Here is a 16,498-nt window from a genome sequence, read left to right as displayed (position 1 = left end):
GTTACCTCCGTTTACCTTCTTTGTGCGATGCTGCCCAGATGTGTTTGTCTGCTCTGAGCCTGGGATCGGCTCCCATGGACCTGCCTGGACCATCGTCCTCACTCACGCGCTGCTGCGGGGAGTTTGCTTGTGCGTGGTCAGATTGCCCTGGACGACATCACGGCACGGGCTCCGCTGGTGGTACTGAGCCCGGGACGATTTCGCTGGTTTATTCTCCACCGTCCGCTGAGGCAGCTTCGAGGGGGCTGCATGACCCCGTCGCCTCGATCCTATGCCCCTGATACTCCCTGTTGTGCTGCCGTAATTGCCGGCTTCTGGAGCTGGATGCTCCCTTGCCCTGAGCCTCTATGTGTGGTGCTGCACCGGTTCCCCTCGAGCTGGGGACTGGGTCCTACAAGCTGCTCAGAGCCGTCCTCCGCCCTCCGTCCGCCTCATGCCCGCATGACGCTGAGGCTACGGCTTGCAGTTCCTATTCCCAGAGCCTTTATCACTGAGTTACCACATCGCTGAGGAAGCTCCCTGGGCCCCGGCTATGTTCTTGGCCATCTTGCTGGTTCGGCTCACCAACCACCCACCCCCACCCTCCCCTCACTCAATGTTACAATCCACTTCTTTGGCCGCCGCAGATCCTCGGATTTTGATCCATAATCCTGCCGACTTCTCGAGGATCGAAACTGCCCCAGCAGATTGCCTTCGTCTCGGCTGTGACGTTCTTATGTCCTGCGCGGAATGGAGTTAACTATTTGCAGCATGTCCACCGTCCGCTGAGGCAGCTTCGAGGGGGCTGCATGACCCCGTCGCCTCGATCCTATGCCCCTGATACTCCCTGTTGTGCTGCCGTAATTGCCGGCTTCTGGAGCTGGATGCTCCCTTGCCCTGAGCCTCTATGTGTGGTGCTGCACCGGTTCCCCTCGAGCTGGGGACTGGGTCCTACAAGCTGCTCAGAGCCGTCCTCCGCCCTCCGTCCGCCTCATGCCCGCATGACGCTGAGGCTACGGCTTGCAGTTCCTATTCCCAGAGCCTTTATCACTGAGTTACCACATCGCTGAGGAAGCTCCCTGGGCCCCGGCTATGTTCTTGGCCATCTTGCTGGTTCGGCTCACCAACCACCCACCCCCACCCTCCCCTCACTCAATGTTACAATCCACTTCTTTGGCCGCCGCAGATCCTCGGATTTTGATCCATAATCCTGCCGACTTCTCGAGGATCGAAACTGCCCCAGCAGATTGCCTTCGTCTCGGCTGTGACGTTCTTATGTCCTGCGCGGAATGGAGTTAACTATTTGCAGCATGTCAAGATGTTAATAAACGATTCTTCTGGCTCGTTTTGTCCTAACCCTTTATGTTGCTACCCTCTGGGATTGTTTATTTGTTTCTCTTCATGGCTCGGCCTGGGTATGGTATGGCGGGTTCCCCTTGCTGTTTCAAACTTGTGGTGAGCATTTTGTTTCTTAATTCACTAGCAATGTTTATTAGGCCTCCATTTTACCTTTTTAGGTTTTGCCTCGCTAAAAAGATGCGCTCTGCGCATCTTTTTCGCGCAGGCGAAAACCTGATTTGAACTGTAGTGTGCTTTGGGTCGGCCCTCGTCATTCATTGGCTGGCTCCGTAAATGGAGCCTAGCCATTGGATGAGGGGCCTGTCCGTCAATGCCGGACCAGACACGGGGGCGTTCCCGACATTCTTTGGCTTTTGCCGACGTCAGGCGAAAGCCGGGAACGCCCCCGAATCTGTTCCGGCATTGCCGGCACTTCTGCGTCTCTCCTCCCCCGTTTCCCGCCCCGTGACTGGCCGGCCGGCCAATCCTAGCGCGGCCGGCCGGAAGTGGCCGCCCCCGGCAGCCCGGGGGAAGAAGGAAGACGGCAAAAAGTATGGCGGCGCCTGCGGGGCTCCCGTGGCCTGGAGGGAACCCCGGGAGATGCGGAGGACGTTGCCTCAGATCCCTCTGATGTGCCGTTCCAGTCTTTCTGTTCTACACTACAAAGTTTGGTTGGTCAGGCACCTTCTGCCAAGTAAAAGCAAAGTATTTTTCTTTCTATGTTCTTCCTAACAGGTAGGCTAAGAGACTGGATATTCTGGTGACCAAGGTGTTTGTATGAGGCAGTCTGTTGTTAAGATCATGTAATGCTCTGCATCCGAGGACCTAGAGTGCAAAAGGGTTGTGGAAGTTACCCTCCACGGTGGTCTTCAGTTTACATGACTATTTGCGAAGTCACATCTGAGATTTCTTGGTATTGAAGTGGCGAAAGAGCCATGCAGACTTATCTGGATGTGGTTGATGCTGCAACCGGGCCATTGTGTTGGCTTGAAGCTGATATGCGTAGATGAGATCTAAAGGCTTGACAGGGAACGTCCACACCCAGGTGCTGAACATCCTTTTAGTGGCCAGTGTTTGTTTGAGGGAAAACCAGACCCTTTACTTAAATGATTTACACACAGTAGTCTTTTGGCTAGGGATCTGGAGTTGACTAGTCGGGCCTGCTGCGTGCACCACCAATACGGAAAGCTCTTGGCTTTTAGGCACATATTTGCAAAATGGGCTGAGCAGCCTCAGCATATAAATCCTTTATTTATCGCTAGTTAAGAGGTCATTTTTCGGGTAGAGGCAGGCAGCATAGTCAATCTTCTTTGTCTGCTGCCACGCCTAGAATTTCAAAACTTCGGTAGGTCATTGGGGATTTCTCACCTTTAGTTCTCGGGTTAGGGTTGGGTGGTGCATTGGAAGATCCCCTCGGACGAGCGGCTCCTGCAGATTGCAAAAGATGGATGGACCTCGCTGCTTCTGGGCTTGCACGGGCTGACCGGTGATTGGAGCGGATTCTTGGTTCCAGATGAGGCACACCTTACTGTTTTCTTGTCTAACCGTCTTAGCAGTACACATGAACGGAGGAACAGTTTTGCTACCATGCTAATCTATTGCCGGGACTAAACCTTATAAAGAAACGGAAGAGACGCTCTGACTGCACCTTGTGTCTATTTGGAAAGTTAATGATGGAACTGTGAACGAGGCTGTCACAAGATGCTCTCTGTAAAAGAAAATGATGAAAGTCACTGTATCTGGTGCGTTACAGGCGGCAGCCATATTGTGATACTCATGCACACGTCTTCTTTGTTTCGAAGGGAGCATGGAAAATGATAAATATTAACTTTAAAACACGTGCTGTCTCTTTTAGTAAGGTAAGTTAATGGCGGGTGCATAGATTGGCGTCTTTTTTGCCAGCCTGTCATTGACATAGTCCAAGGCCTCTGCCGCTTCTTCTGGAGAGACCCACGACTGAGAATGCAACAGGCTGGTGAGATGTCCGCTCAAAATATCTGCATTCTTATCTCTTGACTAAGCACCAAAGGTAGAACAACAGCACTAGGAAACGGGCACATGTGGAAGCCTCCGATGTTGCGTAGAATGTGGAAATATTAACCTTAGTCCTTATTACTAACTCCCAAAGGACACCCCCTCACTATGTTATGGATTTATATGTTTTTCTAGCAAGCGAGGACTACAGACATGGGGGCGTTCCCGACATTCTTCTTTGTTTCGAAGGGAGCATGGAAAATGATAAATATTAACTTTAAAACACGTGCTGTCTCTTTTAGTAAGGCAGGAAAAGCCAAACGTCTTGTTGTACACGTACATTTCGCCATGGCAATAAATACACAACCACACGTTCCAGAATTCCCAGGTAAACAGTCCCTGGAAACGAATCCACACCTGACGTGACCACTTGAGATCTGTCATCAGGCGTTGCCTGCGTTTTTCACTGTTATTCTGGAAATGCTCCACTTTGAGTCACCGTGTTTATTAGTACATTTATCTGAATTTTGAAATGGATAAAAGGACACATTCAGCCACCGCCCCCAACCCCCCCCCCCCCCCCCCCCCCCCTCCCCGAAAATTACTTCACTGAATGGGAAACGTTATTTTAAGCAGAATAGGGAATAATTTTACCCGGGGCGTGGTAGTCGCGCTAGAAATGCAGCTTTTTTGGCAGGCACACAGATAAAAATAAACAAATCCGGCTTAAACAGTAATGTTGTTGTTGGCAGCTTTTTATTAAAGTGCGTTTTGCTTTGTGTCCTCGGCGAAGTGGTGTTCTTATCTCTGTTGGTGGCGTGGTATCTCCTGTTCACATCCTGGAGGACGTCCCAATCTGTGACAGTCTTCCTGTGGTTTGCAGTCCAGTTTTGCCCACTGTGTATTGTTGTGCATTCACCTACTACGACAGTTTACTTTGTATGTTCAGTGCTTCAATTCTTTAGCTTCTATTGCTGGGTTTAAAAAAAATATATTTTCATATTCTCGGTTATTGTACTTGTGTTTACCGCGGATATATCAGTGTGCCTCACTTAAGTGCCATTTCTTAGCTAAACTGCTCTTTAAAATTGGAGGCTAGCGCAGCGTACGAAGGGGGTGTTGAACGGCTCCTGTCAGGATTGGGAGGTGGGGGCTGCGTCATGCGCGCGCACTTTATTTTTCCGGGTATCTCGCGCTCTCCAGTGACGCCGAGATTGATGGATCGAATACAGACTGCGCAGAATGATAACTAATGCACACCAGAAGGGTCTGGTATCCTCTGTGGATGAGATCTAAAGCCCTGTGACTCGCATTAAATGTAGCATACTTCTGCTCTGTGTGGGGGGGGCTCTGTGTGGGTGTATTTGTGGAGGGCGCTGTGTGGTTGTGTGGGGGGGCGCTGTGTGTGTGTGTGGGGGGGCTCTCTGTGGGTGTTTGTGTGTGGTATTTGCGAGAGATTAAGCTATTGGCATTGTAAATGACAATATTTTTATTTATGTTTTTTTTAACATAAATAAATGGCAATGTCAAGAGCAATGCCAATAGCTCTAACTTTAACAAAGGCAAAACCATTGCATTGTAAATGCTTGTTCCATCTTGTCTCCATTACACTTTACATGGTTATTCCAAAACAGACAAAGCACCTTAAATCCTGAAAATGTCCTTGAATTGGGCCTGCCACCTCACATATAACATCTCTCATAAAATGATCTGTGACATCATTGATAACATCTGAAATTACATAATTGATTACACTATGCATAAGTTATAGTTTCTTCAGTTAAGTATAACTGGTGAATTTCAGTGTTTTTGCTTTTTGTTTCTTAAATGTCAAGTTTTAACTGACCTTTTCACCGAACTATAATGCCACTTTAACCTCGTTTTTTTCAGTGAAAATTAAAGGGATATATATATTCACTGAAAAAACCATAGGTTTCACACCAGTTCTAGTTAGCTGAACAGTTTACTCATACAAAACCATTGAAATTCCCACGTTATAGTTAGTTTGACTCACTATAACTCGCGCGCCCGCAATCCACTGCTGATGATGTCACATATTACATAATTCATGACATGGTCGGTGACGTCACTGATGACATTTCAAATGACATCACTGATGACATCACTGATGACATCATCCAGTGAATGTGTGTTCCTGTAAAGTTAAAATGTGTCTAACATATTGAAGAATGAGTGTATGTATGAGTGTCTGGATGATGGATTTAGTAGGTGCGTGACCGACTGTATGAGTGAGTGATTAAATGTGTCTTACTGAATGCATTGGTTAGTGACAAAACTGTCTGAATGTGTGCATCAGTAGGTCTGTTGTTGTGTAAGCTGCTGCAAGTGTTGATCAGTAGCTATGTAAGTGGCTATATGGGTTATTAATTGGTTGTCTAAGTATTTGAATGTGAGGGTGAGTATGTGTGTGGGTGGCTGTGAGATGTGTGACTCTGTGCATAGATGTGTGACCAGTTCATTCACTAGGTATATGGGTTCAAGAGTGAATGTAGAAACAGCTGTATGGGGGGTTGACTGTGTGCATGGGTGTGTTGCTGAGTGAATGGACATATCAGTGCTACATGTCCATGGAAGTACATATATCAAACACAGTGCATGTGAGAGTTGGCATATATAAATGACTAAACATCAGAGCCTGTGATTGCGTAAGTGACTGTATGGATCAATGTGTACTTATATAAGTGATTGTAAAAGAGAGTAAGTATGTGTTAGTATATGTTTGAATAAGTATTGTTTAGTGTGTATAAGTTTGTAGTTGATGAAATGGGAGTGTGAATGATTCTTTGCATAACTGACTAGGTATTTGAGTAACTTTGTGGATGAGTTTCAGCATGTAAGTGTCTGTATAGGTGTATGAGTGGATATGATAGTGTTGTTTTGATGAGTGTCTGTATGTATGAGTGATTGTATGGGTGGATGTGTGTGTAGACCTAGGAATCAGTGAGTGCATATGTAGTTACTGCTATTGGTGTGTCATTAATTTCAGGAATAGTAGTTTGTATTTAACACTGGGTGTATCAAAGGTTAGATTAGAGTGTTAGGAGATGCATCGTATTATCACATGAATGATGTCATCAGTGATGTCATCAGTGATGTCACTGACCATGTCATGAATGATGTAATATGTGACATCATCAGCAGTGGATTGCGGGCGCGCGAGTTATAGTGAGTCAAACTAACTAGAACGTGGGAATATCAATGGTTTTGTATGAGTAAACTGTTCAGCTAACTATAACTGGTGTGAAACCTATATTTTGTTTTTTAGTGAATTTCAATGGTTTTTTAAATGCTAATTCCTAACTAGAACGATTGTGAAACCTGTTTTTTTTTTTGTGTGAATTTCAATGGTTTTTTAAATGCCAATTCCTTTCTATATCGAGTTTGTAACCTACAATTTTTTTTTTATTTGCTGTTTTGTGTAAGTATTAATTATTAAGAATTTTTTTTATACTAATAATTTTCCAATGTTTTTTTTATTTTTTTATCATTTTTTCCTGGGGCGCTCAGGGTGCACGCACCGGTAAGCTCTCCGGAGAGCGCGATTTCTGCGTTCGTTTAAAAAAATATGTATGAATAGTAAATAATAACGCAAGACATTTAGTACCATACTTATAAAAGCAATATTTTTAATTTACGAAATGAAAATGAATTTACATTTCCGTAAAGCTATCAAAACGTCACTCTTGCGCGCCGCATAAGCGCCCCCGGAAGCACCTACGTTCGCGCTGTGTAAGCACTCCCGGAAGCGCTTCGGTGCGCACAGCGTTAGCGCGCCAAGTCATGTGACCTTAAAATAACTATTTTCATTGGTTGCTAACAGTTTTATTTTTTTTTACAACTAATAAAAACCCCACCCTTTTCCTTCATCTCTTTGGTGAGAGCAAGGCCTCTTTTTTTCTGTACTAAGAATTTGTGGAGAGAATGGCTGCCAGACCATCCAGCAGCAGTGAGGATTTAGATGATTTCATCGATGAAGAGCCTCCTCAGCCGAAGGTGAAAGAACATTTTATCTGGAAAAAAAATTCTATACCTGAGGGACATAAAAAAGTAAATGCACCAAAAGTTGAATGCAAAATCTGCCAAACTGTACTTTCCCGTGGAGACCCCCGAAAGAAGTTCAGTTTTGGTAATTCAACTATGATTCGCCACGTCGAAAGGAGGCACCCCCAGAACTATGCCCGGGAGAGTGTTAGGGCTCTGGCACAAGAGGCTCCCAGGATGGGGCCTCTACTTCAACCGGAAGACCAACAACATCGGTGAGGGGGCAATCGCAAGAGCTAATTCCAAACATTCAGCCTGCTTTTAATAAAGGCGTTCTTAAATGCAGAGACTGTGATCAGCTACTTTGCTATGGGGAACAAAGTGTTCGGCTCATGGTTCGAGCATTGGAGAACCATTGCTACCGTTCCCATCCCTAAATTTGTTTTTGCTTCTGTTGAGCAGTTTCCCATTCCCTGTTTTTGTTCCTGTTCTAAAAAAGGAAAAAAGAAGAAAAAAAAAAGTTCTTTTCAGAACCAACTCCAATTCTCATCAAAGAGCTGTGTTCTTAAAAAAATGAAAAAGAGTAAGTGAAGCGGAGTGCATTGATAAAGGAGAGGAAAATGAGTAAGAAAGCACAGAACGGGACGAGAGGAGAAGGGAAGTGAAGTAGGGGGACTGAAAGAAGGTGAGTGTGGGGAAGGAGAAGGAGAGTGAACATGGGGAATGTGGATATGCGAAGAAAATGTAATAAAGGAACGGGGGTGTGGAAGGGTAAGAAAATAGCAGTGATGTTTTAGAAAGAGTGGAGATACAGACTGGATAAAGACAAGTAAGTGTGAGACCAGGTAAGTAAGGCAGTCAAGAAACAGAGAAAGTGAAAGGAAAAAATAAGAGTAGAAGACTGAAGGCCTCATTTTTGCACCTGCCTCACAGAAGGCGTAACACTGACGCAGGTCCTTTAACATGGGCCTGGCCCCATGTGAAAGGATGCATTGCTGGAGTTGTCACTTTTGTGACACACTCCAGCAATGCATCACTTTTGCGCTTACAGATACGTCAGAAATACTGACGTATCTGTAAGTACTTGCGACATAATGCGTCATAAATTAAATATGACGCATGAGTAGAAGACTGAAGGCCTCATTTATGAGGCCATGCGTCACTTTTACGCCACCGGTGCATCACTTTTTGTGACGCACCTCTGCTGTAAAAAATGCACCTTGTTCAGTCATATTTACAAAGTGACGCATCTAGGTAGATGCTTCACTTTGTAAACCCCTGCGCCACATCATACCTACGTCAGGTGTAATGTATGCAAAAGAGGCGTATTGACGCAAGAAAGGGTCGTAGAGGTGACGCAGTCAAATCTGAGATTTCACTGCGTCACTTTTAGGACGCCGTTGTGTCAAAATCTTGCGCCTGTCTCACAGCAGCCGTAAGACTGACGCAGGCCCTTTCACATGGGACTGGCTCCATGTGAAAGGATACATTGCTGGAGTTGCGTCACTTTTGTGACACACTCCAGCAATGCATCACTTTCCTCTAAACACTCAACATTATTTTTTTTCTCTATTTTTTTACACTGTTTTTCCCCGTGGTGCACTCAGGGTGGGCGTACCGGGGAGCGCCGCCAGCGCTTACCCTGCGGAATAAAAAAAAAAAAAAAAGTTTTTTAGCCCTTCTAGGTCCTCCTAGGTCCCCCTCAGAAAACCTAGGGGGTCAAGGGGTGTCTACTCTGCCCCCTTTTAATTATTTCCCCCTTTCTTTTTCACCTCATATGTCTCGATTTTACCGAGACACAAGATGGCAGACTCTCCGGACTGTTTAGAATGTTGACAGACACCCTACAGCCAATCAGCTTCCCGCTTGCGCATTCCTGTAGCGCGCCGGGTGCGCTCCCCGGTACGCGCACCTGTGAACGCTCGGAGAGCGCCTACAGATATATATGTGTTTTTGAAGTTAATTTTCGTAAAAACCACTGGAGCAATTTTCACCAAATATAGCAAAGGCACATCTGCGTACCAGTCCCTACAATATTGCCAAGTTTGGCGTAATTCCGTTCAGCGGTTCGGGCTGTAGACTTGTCAGACCGTCCTCTGGAAATTAACATGGGGAAAACGCGTTTTGGGACCCATTTTTCCTTGTCCCCCACTTCAAGAATCCCCCGAAACTTTCAGGGAAGGAGCGGAGCGCAGCGAGACCATTTTAAGGAAAATTACAGGCAGATCCCTCAATCGGCGCCAAAGTTATTCCTAATAGAATGTTCGGAATTTCCTATGGTAGCCAATCCTAACTATAACTACCTACTGGCGACCGCCAGTAGGTAATATATATAACAGTCAAAGTGTGAAATCCCACATTCTATAGAATGCTTAGGTAATGTATAGAATGCCTCAAAATCGAACGTCAAAGTATATAATGATTGATATTTTATACATTGCCTAGGCATTGTATACTTTGCCGGATTGTCTGCCGGCTAAGTATATAATACACCTAATCCAGCCTTTTAGTGTAAGAAGTACTTCAATCTCAGTTCTGCTTTCATTGTTTTCCGGTAAGAATATCCTGTGCTTTATTTCGTAGTTTTGTTCTTTCAGTTTCAAATGCATATTAATTAATAAAGGCTTCTCATCTTGTGCCCTTTTAACACTTTGCGTAAATGGTACTGGTCATTCTGTATAATGCCCAGGAATTGTATAGAATGCCTAGGAAAAGTATGTAACATTTTCACACAAAACTTATATTTCCTAGTTTGCCTCTAAATCATCAGGCATTCTACACATTACCTAGGCATTCTATACAATACCGGGATTTCACATTTTGACTGTAACATATGTATGTATGTATATGTATATACATATATATATACTTTTTAATCAAATGCCAAATCAACCATTTCGACAGGCTTTCATAAGTGCTTTCATTCGGAATGATCCCACTTTAAATCTAAACGCAGTGAGATTCTTGACGCAGGCTGAAAATAAATTCATTATATAATTATTGTGCATAGCTGATTGTGCTCTGCAAGCTTTAGAAATTGGAAGGAAAGATGCCTATGGAACAATCCTAACTGATAAAATATATGAAAACCATTGAGGAATGTAAATAGATTGTTGGTGCCTCTGCAAACTCGAGCTTGGGGAAGGAAAGCTGGCTGAGTAACTATTTCAATTTATGAAAATAATTGAATGTTTTATTAATTTTTAACTTGCATTCCTAGGCACTGTCACTTTATAATCAATGTAATGTTTGTATCCAGTACATGCAGTGTTATAAGTAACTAAGCATAAAATTATAAAATGAAATGGAACACCCAGTATAAGTCAAATCAAAACCCTTTCAGGCTTTTTATTTATTTATTTTTTAAAACTTTTATTTTTGAAGTTTTCCAAAAAACAGGGTTAAGAAAAAAAAGAAAAGAAAATCACAGCATATGTAACTCAATGACAAGATGTTCACAGATCAAAAAATCTGGGCTGACAATCAATGAATAGTGGATAAACTCCATACAAAAAAAATAAAAATCATACAGAGGCAATATATAAGTACATTCAGACACATGTAAATCTAGACGAAGATACAATAGTGAGATATGAGGCACATTACGAGTACACATTGCCCAAAGTCTGCACAAGAAATACAACGAGCAGAATCGGCATCGTCGTCTCCACTACCCAATTAATCAAGCATTATGGATGTGTTTAGATACGAGTGGTTGCATCCCCCATCTCTCCCCCCCCGCCCCCCCAACATCTGTTTTCTCCCCAGTCTCTACATCAGACTCTTCTTGTTGCAATACATTTTCCTGTAGTGGCCCCCATATGTCTTTGGGCCTAGAAGCCATGGGCTGTGTCTCCGCATAAATGCCACTCTGATCCTGACAATATAGCATGTCCTGTAACCACTCCTTAAACTTTGGGCCTCTCTCCTCCCCCATCGACATGCAAGCCTCCGCTTAGCCAGTAACAAGGCAGTGTCCACAAATTTTCTGTTACCTTTAGGCATATGTGCCGTGTGTCCGAGAATGAGAGTCAAGAGGTCCATTTCAAAGTGTATACCCACCATACTTTCCAACGCAGCATGTACCTGTTCCCAGTATAACCAGATCTGTGGGCATGTCCATGCCAGATTGTAATTGTAAAGGCTCTTCTATAGCGCATGGCTACTCGGAAGCATCCCAGCGCTTAGGACTAACCAAAGAGAGATAGATTGCAAAAGATGCGGAAGCCTAAGTTTGTCTAGATCTTTGGGAACAGGGCAGTTTTTAGCTTCTTTCGAAATGCAAGTAGGTTAGGCTCTTGTCGGAGGAGTGGAGGAAGAGCATTCCATAACCTAGCCGCATTATGCGAAAAAAGACGGCCCCCTGTGCGGGCCCTATTAATCCTGGGAATTACTAAAAGGTTTTGCTGGTTCGAGCGAAGGTTCCTGGATGGTTTATATGGCCTAATCATGTCATCTAGGATGGGGGGGTCCCTCCCATAGAGTGTTTTGTGGACCGTGCAAAGGGTTTTGAAGTGAACCCGCTCCCTTATCGGAAGCCAATGCAAGGTGCTCAACGCGGGTCCAGCTGATGTACGGATGGAAAAAATCCTCCCCGGTTGCCTAAATCGTTCACAGCAGTCAGTGTCAGCCAAATTAAATCTATATTTTCTGGCAGGCGTGTAGTACATCCTATGCAGAAACTTATAATGAGGAATTTTGAATCTACAATTCGAGGTGATGCATCTCGTCAGCTCACACCAGTATGTCCACTGTGCATCAGTGATCTCTCTCCCAAAATCAGCGTTCCAGTGACTCCTGGTTGTACCCTCCACCTCTGGGATGTATGCTCGGTTGCGGCTGTATATGTTGGAAACCAAATGCGTGCCATCTGTGCTATTGAGCAAAACATTCAAGGGATGGACAGCTTCTGGCTCCCTCGGGTAGTCCGAGACGAGGCATTTCATTCCCTCCCGGAGACGTATGTAGTAGAAAATGTCAAGGGGGGTAGGGATAGTGTCACCAAAAAACTGCTCTTTTGTACGGAACTCTCCATTAAGAAACATATCTCTCCACATCTTCATTTGAAGACGCTTGCACAGGTTTTGAAAGCCAGTCTCATGTAGCACCGTCAGGCATGGGTGATAGGTCAAGGGCATGCGTGGTGCATAAAGTAGAGGGAGCTGCAACTTGCGCAGTATTCTATGCCATGCATCGATGGTGCAGGACACCGTTGTCGGCGGTATCTCCACAACCGTTGACGGTCCATGAACGATACCACTTAGGGGCAAAGGCTGTGCAATCCAGTCCTCAACAGCTATCTGAGGCATCTACCATGTGGGCTTAAGCCAGTGATATAAAAAGTGCGCCTGAGCGCTGAGGTAGTAGGCTTCGAAATCAGGGTTGTCAAAGCCCCCCTTGCTATACGGCTGTGCCATAATACTCCATATTAGCCTCGGCTGCCGTCCCCTCCCATACCAGCCTAATCAATTCTGTCCTCAAGGTTTAAAAAAAAAAAAGCTCCTGGATGGTATGGAATGTTAAGGAAAAAATATAAGAAGCGCGGTAGTATAATCATTTTAATAAGTGCGGTGCGACCAGCCATTGACAAGGGAAGTACGATCCAGCGTGTGATACTGTCTTTAAGCTTCATCATGGCTGTACCATAATTCATCCGCAGTGTTTCCTCCCTATCTCTTGAGACTCAAATCCCCAGTTATTTTAGATCAGAGTGGCACCATTCAACAGGATAATCCAGGGGAAATTAAGTTACCACAGGTGTCAATGGGAGAAGTTGAGACTTACCCCAATTAATAGTTACGCCCGAGAGTCTTCCAAATACCAAGAATTCACGTAGCAGAGCATTAAGCCTGGTTTGAGGGTCCGTGACGTACACGTCGTCCTCATAAATTGACACAGAGATCTGCCTCTGCAAGCAATGGAACGCACTGTCCAGATGCAGCTTCCGTAGCCGGGCATGCCAGTGGCTCAATTGCAATAGCGAAAAGGAGGGGAGACCGTGGACATCCCTGCCTGGTGCCCCTAGTGATGGATATGGCAGGGGAGAGACGTCCATTCACCAACACCCTCGCGGTAGGGGTATTGTACAACAATTGCACGCATGCCAGGGAAACAGGAGGGAAGCCCATTTTTTACAGCACCTTGAAAAGGTAGCACCATTCTATGGAGTCAAAAGCCTTGGAGGCATCTAAAAACACAGCAGATAGGGGAAACTCTGGGGCCACAGTTTGTAATAGGGAGAAGAGAGTACAGAGGTTATGGCTGGTTGCTCTGAACGGGACAAACCCCGACTGATCCGGGAGCACTATTTGAGTCATAAGTAGTGACAGGCGAGTGGCGAGTACTTTTGCCAAGATCTTCGCGTCACAGTTAATGAGTGACAGGGGACGTAGGAATCACATGCCGTGGAGTCCTTACCAGGTTTCAGGAGAGAAGTTATCACCCCTTCGGGCATTGAGTGCGGTGAAAAACCCACCTCCAGGGATTCCTCAAAAGTTTTCGCGCAGTACCGGCGCCATTATATTTATATAGCATTTATAGAACTCTGCAGGTATGCCATCTAATCCTGGCGCCTTCCCAGTTTTCAGGGACACAATTGCTTCCCTGATCTCGTCTAATTCCAGTGGGGTGCTCAAACTTCCTGTGTACATCGCTCAGCCAACAAAAGGCCAATTCCCCCAAAAAACCGTCAAGATCCAGAGTGCCTGAGACCTGTGTGGTGTATAGGTGCTCATAATGGGTAGTGAGGATGTCCATGATATGGGCAGTGTCTTTACACGCTTCCCCATTAGGACCAGTGAGTTCCAGGATTGTATTAGTACCTTGGGCATTCCGTATGAGCATTGATAGAGCCTTCCCTGGTCTCTCACCTTCCCCATACCTCCTAGCAGTCCAGTATTTACCTCGGAATTTCGTCTCTCGATCAGCCTCAACTTCATACTTTGACAACGTAGCCCTAAAGTTCTCTTGCGCTGTGGACTATCCCTCCCCTGTATTCTGCGCTCTAGGTCCTTCACTTCACCCTCTAGCTTACGGATCGTGCGCTGTATGTCACTGAGTACACCAAATCCTTTCGCTATACACCAACCTTGAACGCTGACCTTAAAAGCCTCCCACACATCTTAGACGCTGTCAACAGTGCCCCTATTGCGTGGGAAGAAATAGAGTATGTCACACCGCAGTTCCTCTCTGAATACAGTATCAAGTAAGGCAGAGGGTTGTAGCCGCCATCTTGGTCTAGGGCAGTCCAATCCAGGTACCCGCAATGTAACCCGCACAGGGCAGTGGTCCAAATACGTACGGGCCAAATGTTTCGCGGTAGTTATACTGCCCGCTAAGCCCTGTGAGAGGAAACAATCTAGGCGTGCCCACGTCCCCGTGTAAGAGGTGAAATGTGTGCCCTCCAGTGTTGCGGGATGTAAATGCCTCCTACTGTCGACTAACAATCCCTCCTCCACTATATCCTGCATGGCCTCTCTGGCCTTAGTATGATAATGTGCTAAGCCATCTTCCCGGTCTAATGCAGGTCTCAATGCTACATTAAAACCACCCCCCGAAATCACATGTGTAGAACCTATATCCAATACTTTGCCCCATAACAGTACGAAAAATTCCGGCGTATCAGTGTTGGGAGCATAGCAATTTACAACTGTGACCATGTCATCTCCCAACCTCCCCCATACAATCAAATATCGCCCAGCCTTATTAGCAATGTGACCAAGGAACAGGAAGGGAACAGACCTCTTAATAAGTATAGCAACACCCCTGGCGTAGGATGAATAGGAAGAGAAGTATCTGCCTCCAGCCCATCTGCTTGCAAAGGAGGGGTTAGTCTGTGGAGGAAAATGAGTTTCCTGCAACAACACCATTTGTGCCTGGTGCCAATCTAGATACGATAAAATTTGTCTACATTTGCGTGCGTCATTAAGGCCTCTGACATTCCAGGATATTACCGTTAACACCTCTTTAGGCGGGTCCGCAGCCATTCAGAAAAAACATTATAGAAAAGGCAAATCAATAAGGACAGTGGTGCTGTCGCCACTCCACACCCACCACAAGCTATTGCAGCGTCATCATGTGCGTTAATGCTGTGTAACCCATAACAAACATCCAGTCCCGCCCCCCCACACCCTCTACCCAACAGGAAACATCCCCAAACGCAATGCCATCAAGCACCTTACTGTCCACAGTGAAATAACATATCCCCTCCCCAACTCCCAGACCCCCCACCACCCACTGAAGCAGCCCCTACCCACAACATTCCCAACATCACACAAGTGATAGAATTAGTCATGGGGAACACCCGTTGGGGAACAATACTAAGGGACCACCCAACCGCACCCCCCCTCCTCAGACCCACAACCTGTCCGACCTCCTGGGCCTAATCCGAGGTGGGGGGGAGTGGGGCCTGGAATACATTACCACTGGGGTCTTCTTTATCATCTGCAGGTGTTCAGTCTACAAGCGACCCCAGCATCTGAAGCATACTGAATGTCATGACCAGCCCATGTCTTTGTTTACGCGTTAGAGCATATCCTATACAGTTTCTGCATCAGGACTCTTCATCCGTCTCCCGTGCCCCATCTCGTTGAGCAGGACCACATCCGTTCGTACTTCGCTGTTGCCGCTTCATATCTCGCAGATAGTCCTCTTCCTGCTGCGGATTGTTAAAAAAATGTTGCTTCCCTTGATGTGTCACTCTAAGTCGCGCAGGATACAGCAAAGCATAGTCTATTTGTGCTGCGCGTAGCTTTTTTTCACACATCAATGAATTTGCGCCGCTCCTCCTGCACCATTAGGGTAAAGTCAGGGTAGATCGAAAAGAATACTCCGTCATATGTTAGATTTTGCTTGGTGCGTGCTGCACGCAGGGCCACATCACGGTCACGGTACTTTAGCAGGCGTGCAATTATGGGCCTCCGCGGATTACCAGGTGTCGTATCGGTCCCAATGACCTGTGTGCCCGTTCGACGATAAACTGTGTGGAAAAGGCTTCACACCCGATGGCGTTCAGGAGTAGCTTCTCTATGTAATGCTCCATAGGCCCAGTGTTAGTAGATTCTGGAATACCCGTCACACGTATGTTATTGCGCCTACTACGGCCTTCCAAATCCTCGTTTTTTGCCGCCATCACCCGCAGGAGTTTATCCATTCTTGCCAGTTGAGTCGTATGAGCATTGGTGGTGTCGTCATTCTCTGAGATGCG

General features: G+C 45.8%; 1 protein-coding gene across 4 annotated transcripts in view; it reads left to right on the top strand.

Annotated features, from left to right (window-relative positions):
- Positions 1–16,498, top strand: part of ILRUN (inflammation and lipid regulator with UBA-like and NBR1-like domains) — a 265,986-nt gene that overhangs the window by 56,544 nt on the left and 192,944 nt on the right. The gene's annotated exons all lie outside the window — the stretch shown is intronic.

This window comes from Lissotriton vulgaris, chromosome 5 (genome assembly GCF_964263255.1).
Source record: "Lissotriton vulgaris chromosome 5, aLisVul1.2, whole genome shotgun sequence".
Taxonomy (NCBI): Eukaryota; Metazoa; Chordata; class Amphibia; order Caudata; family Salamandridae; genus Lissotriton; species Lissotriton vulgaris.
Note: the sequence above shows the minus strand (reverse complement) of the source record. Positions and strands in the feature narration are given on the sequence as shown.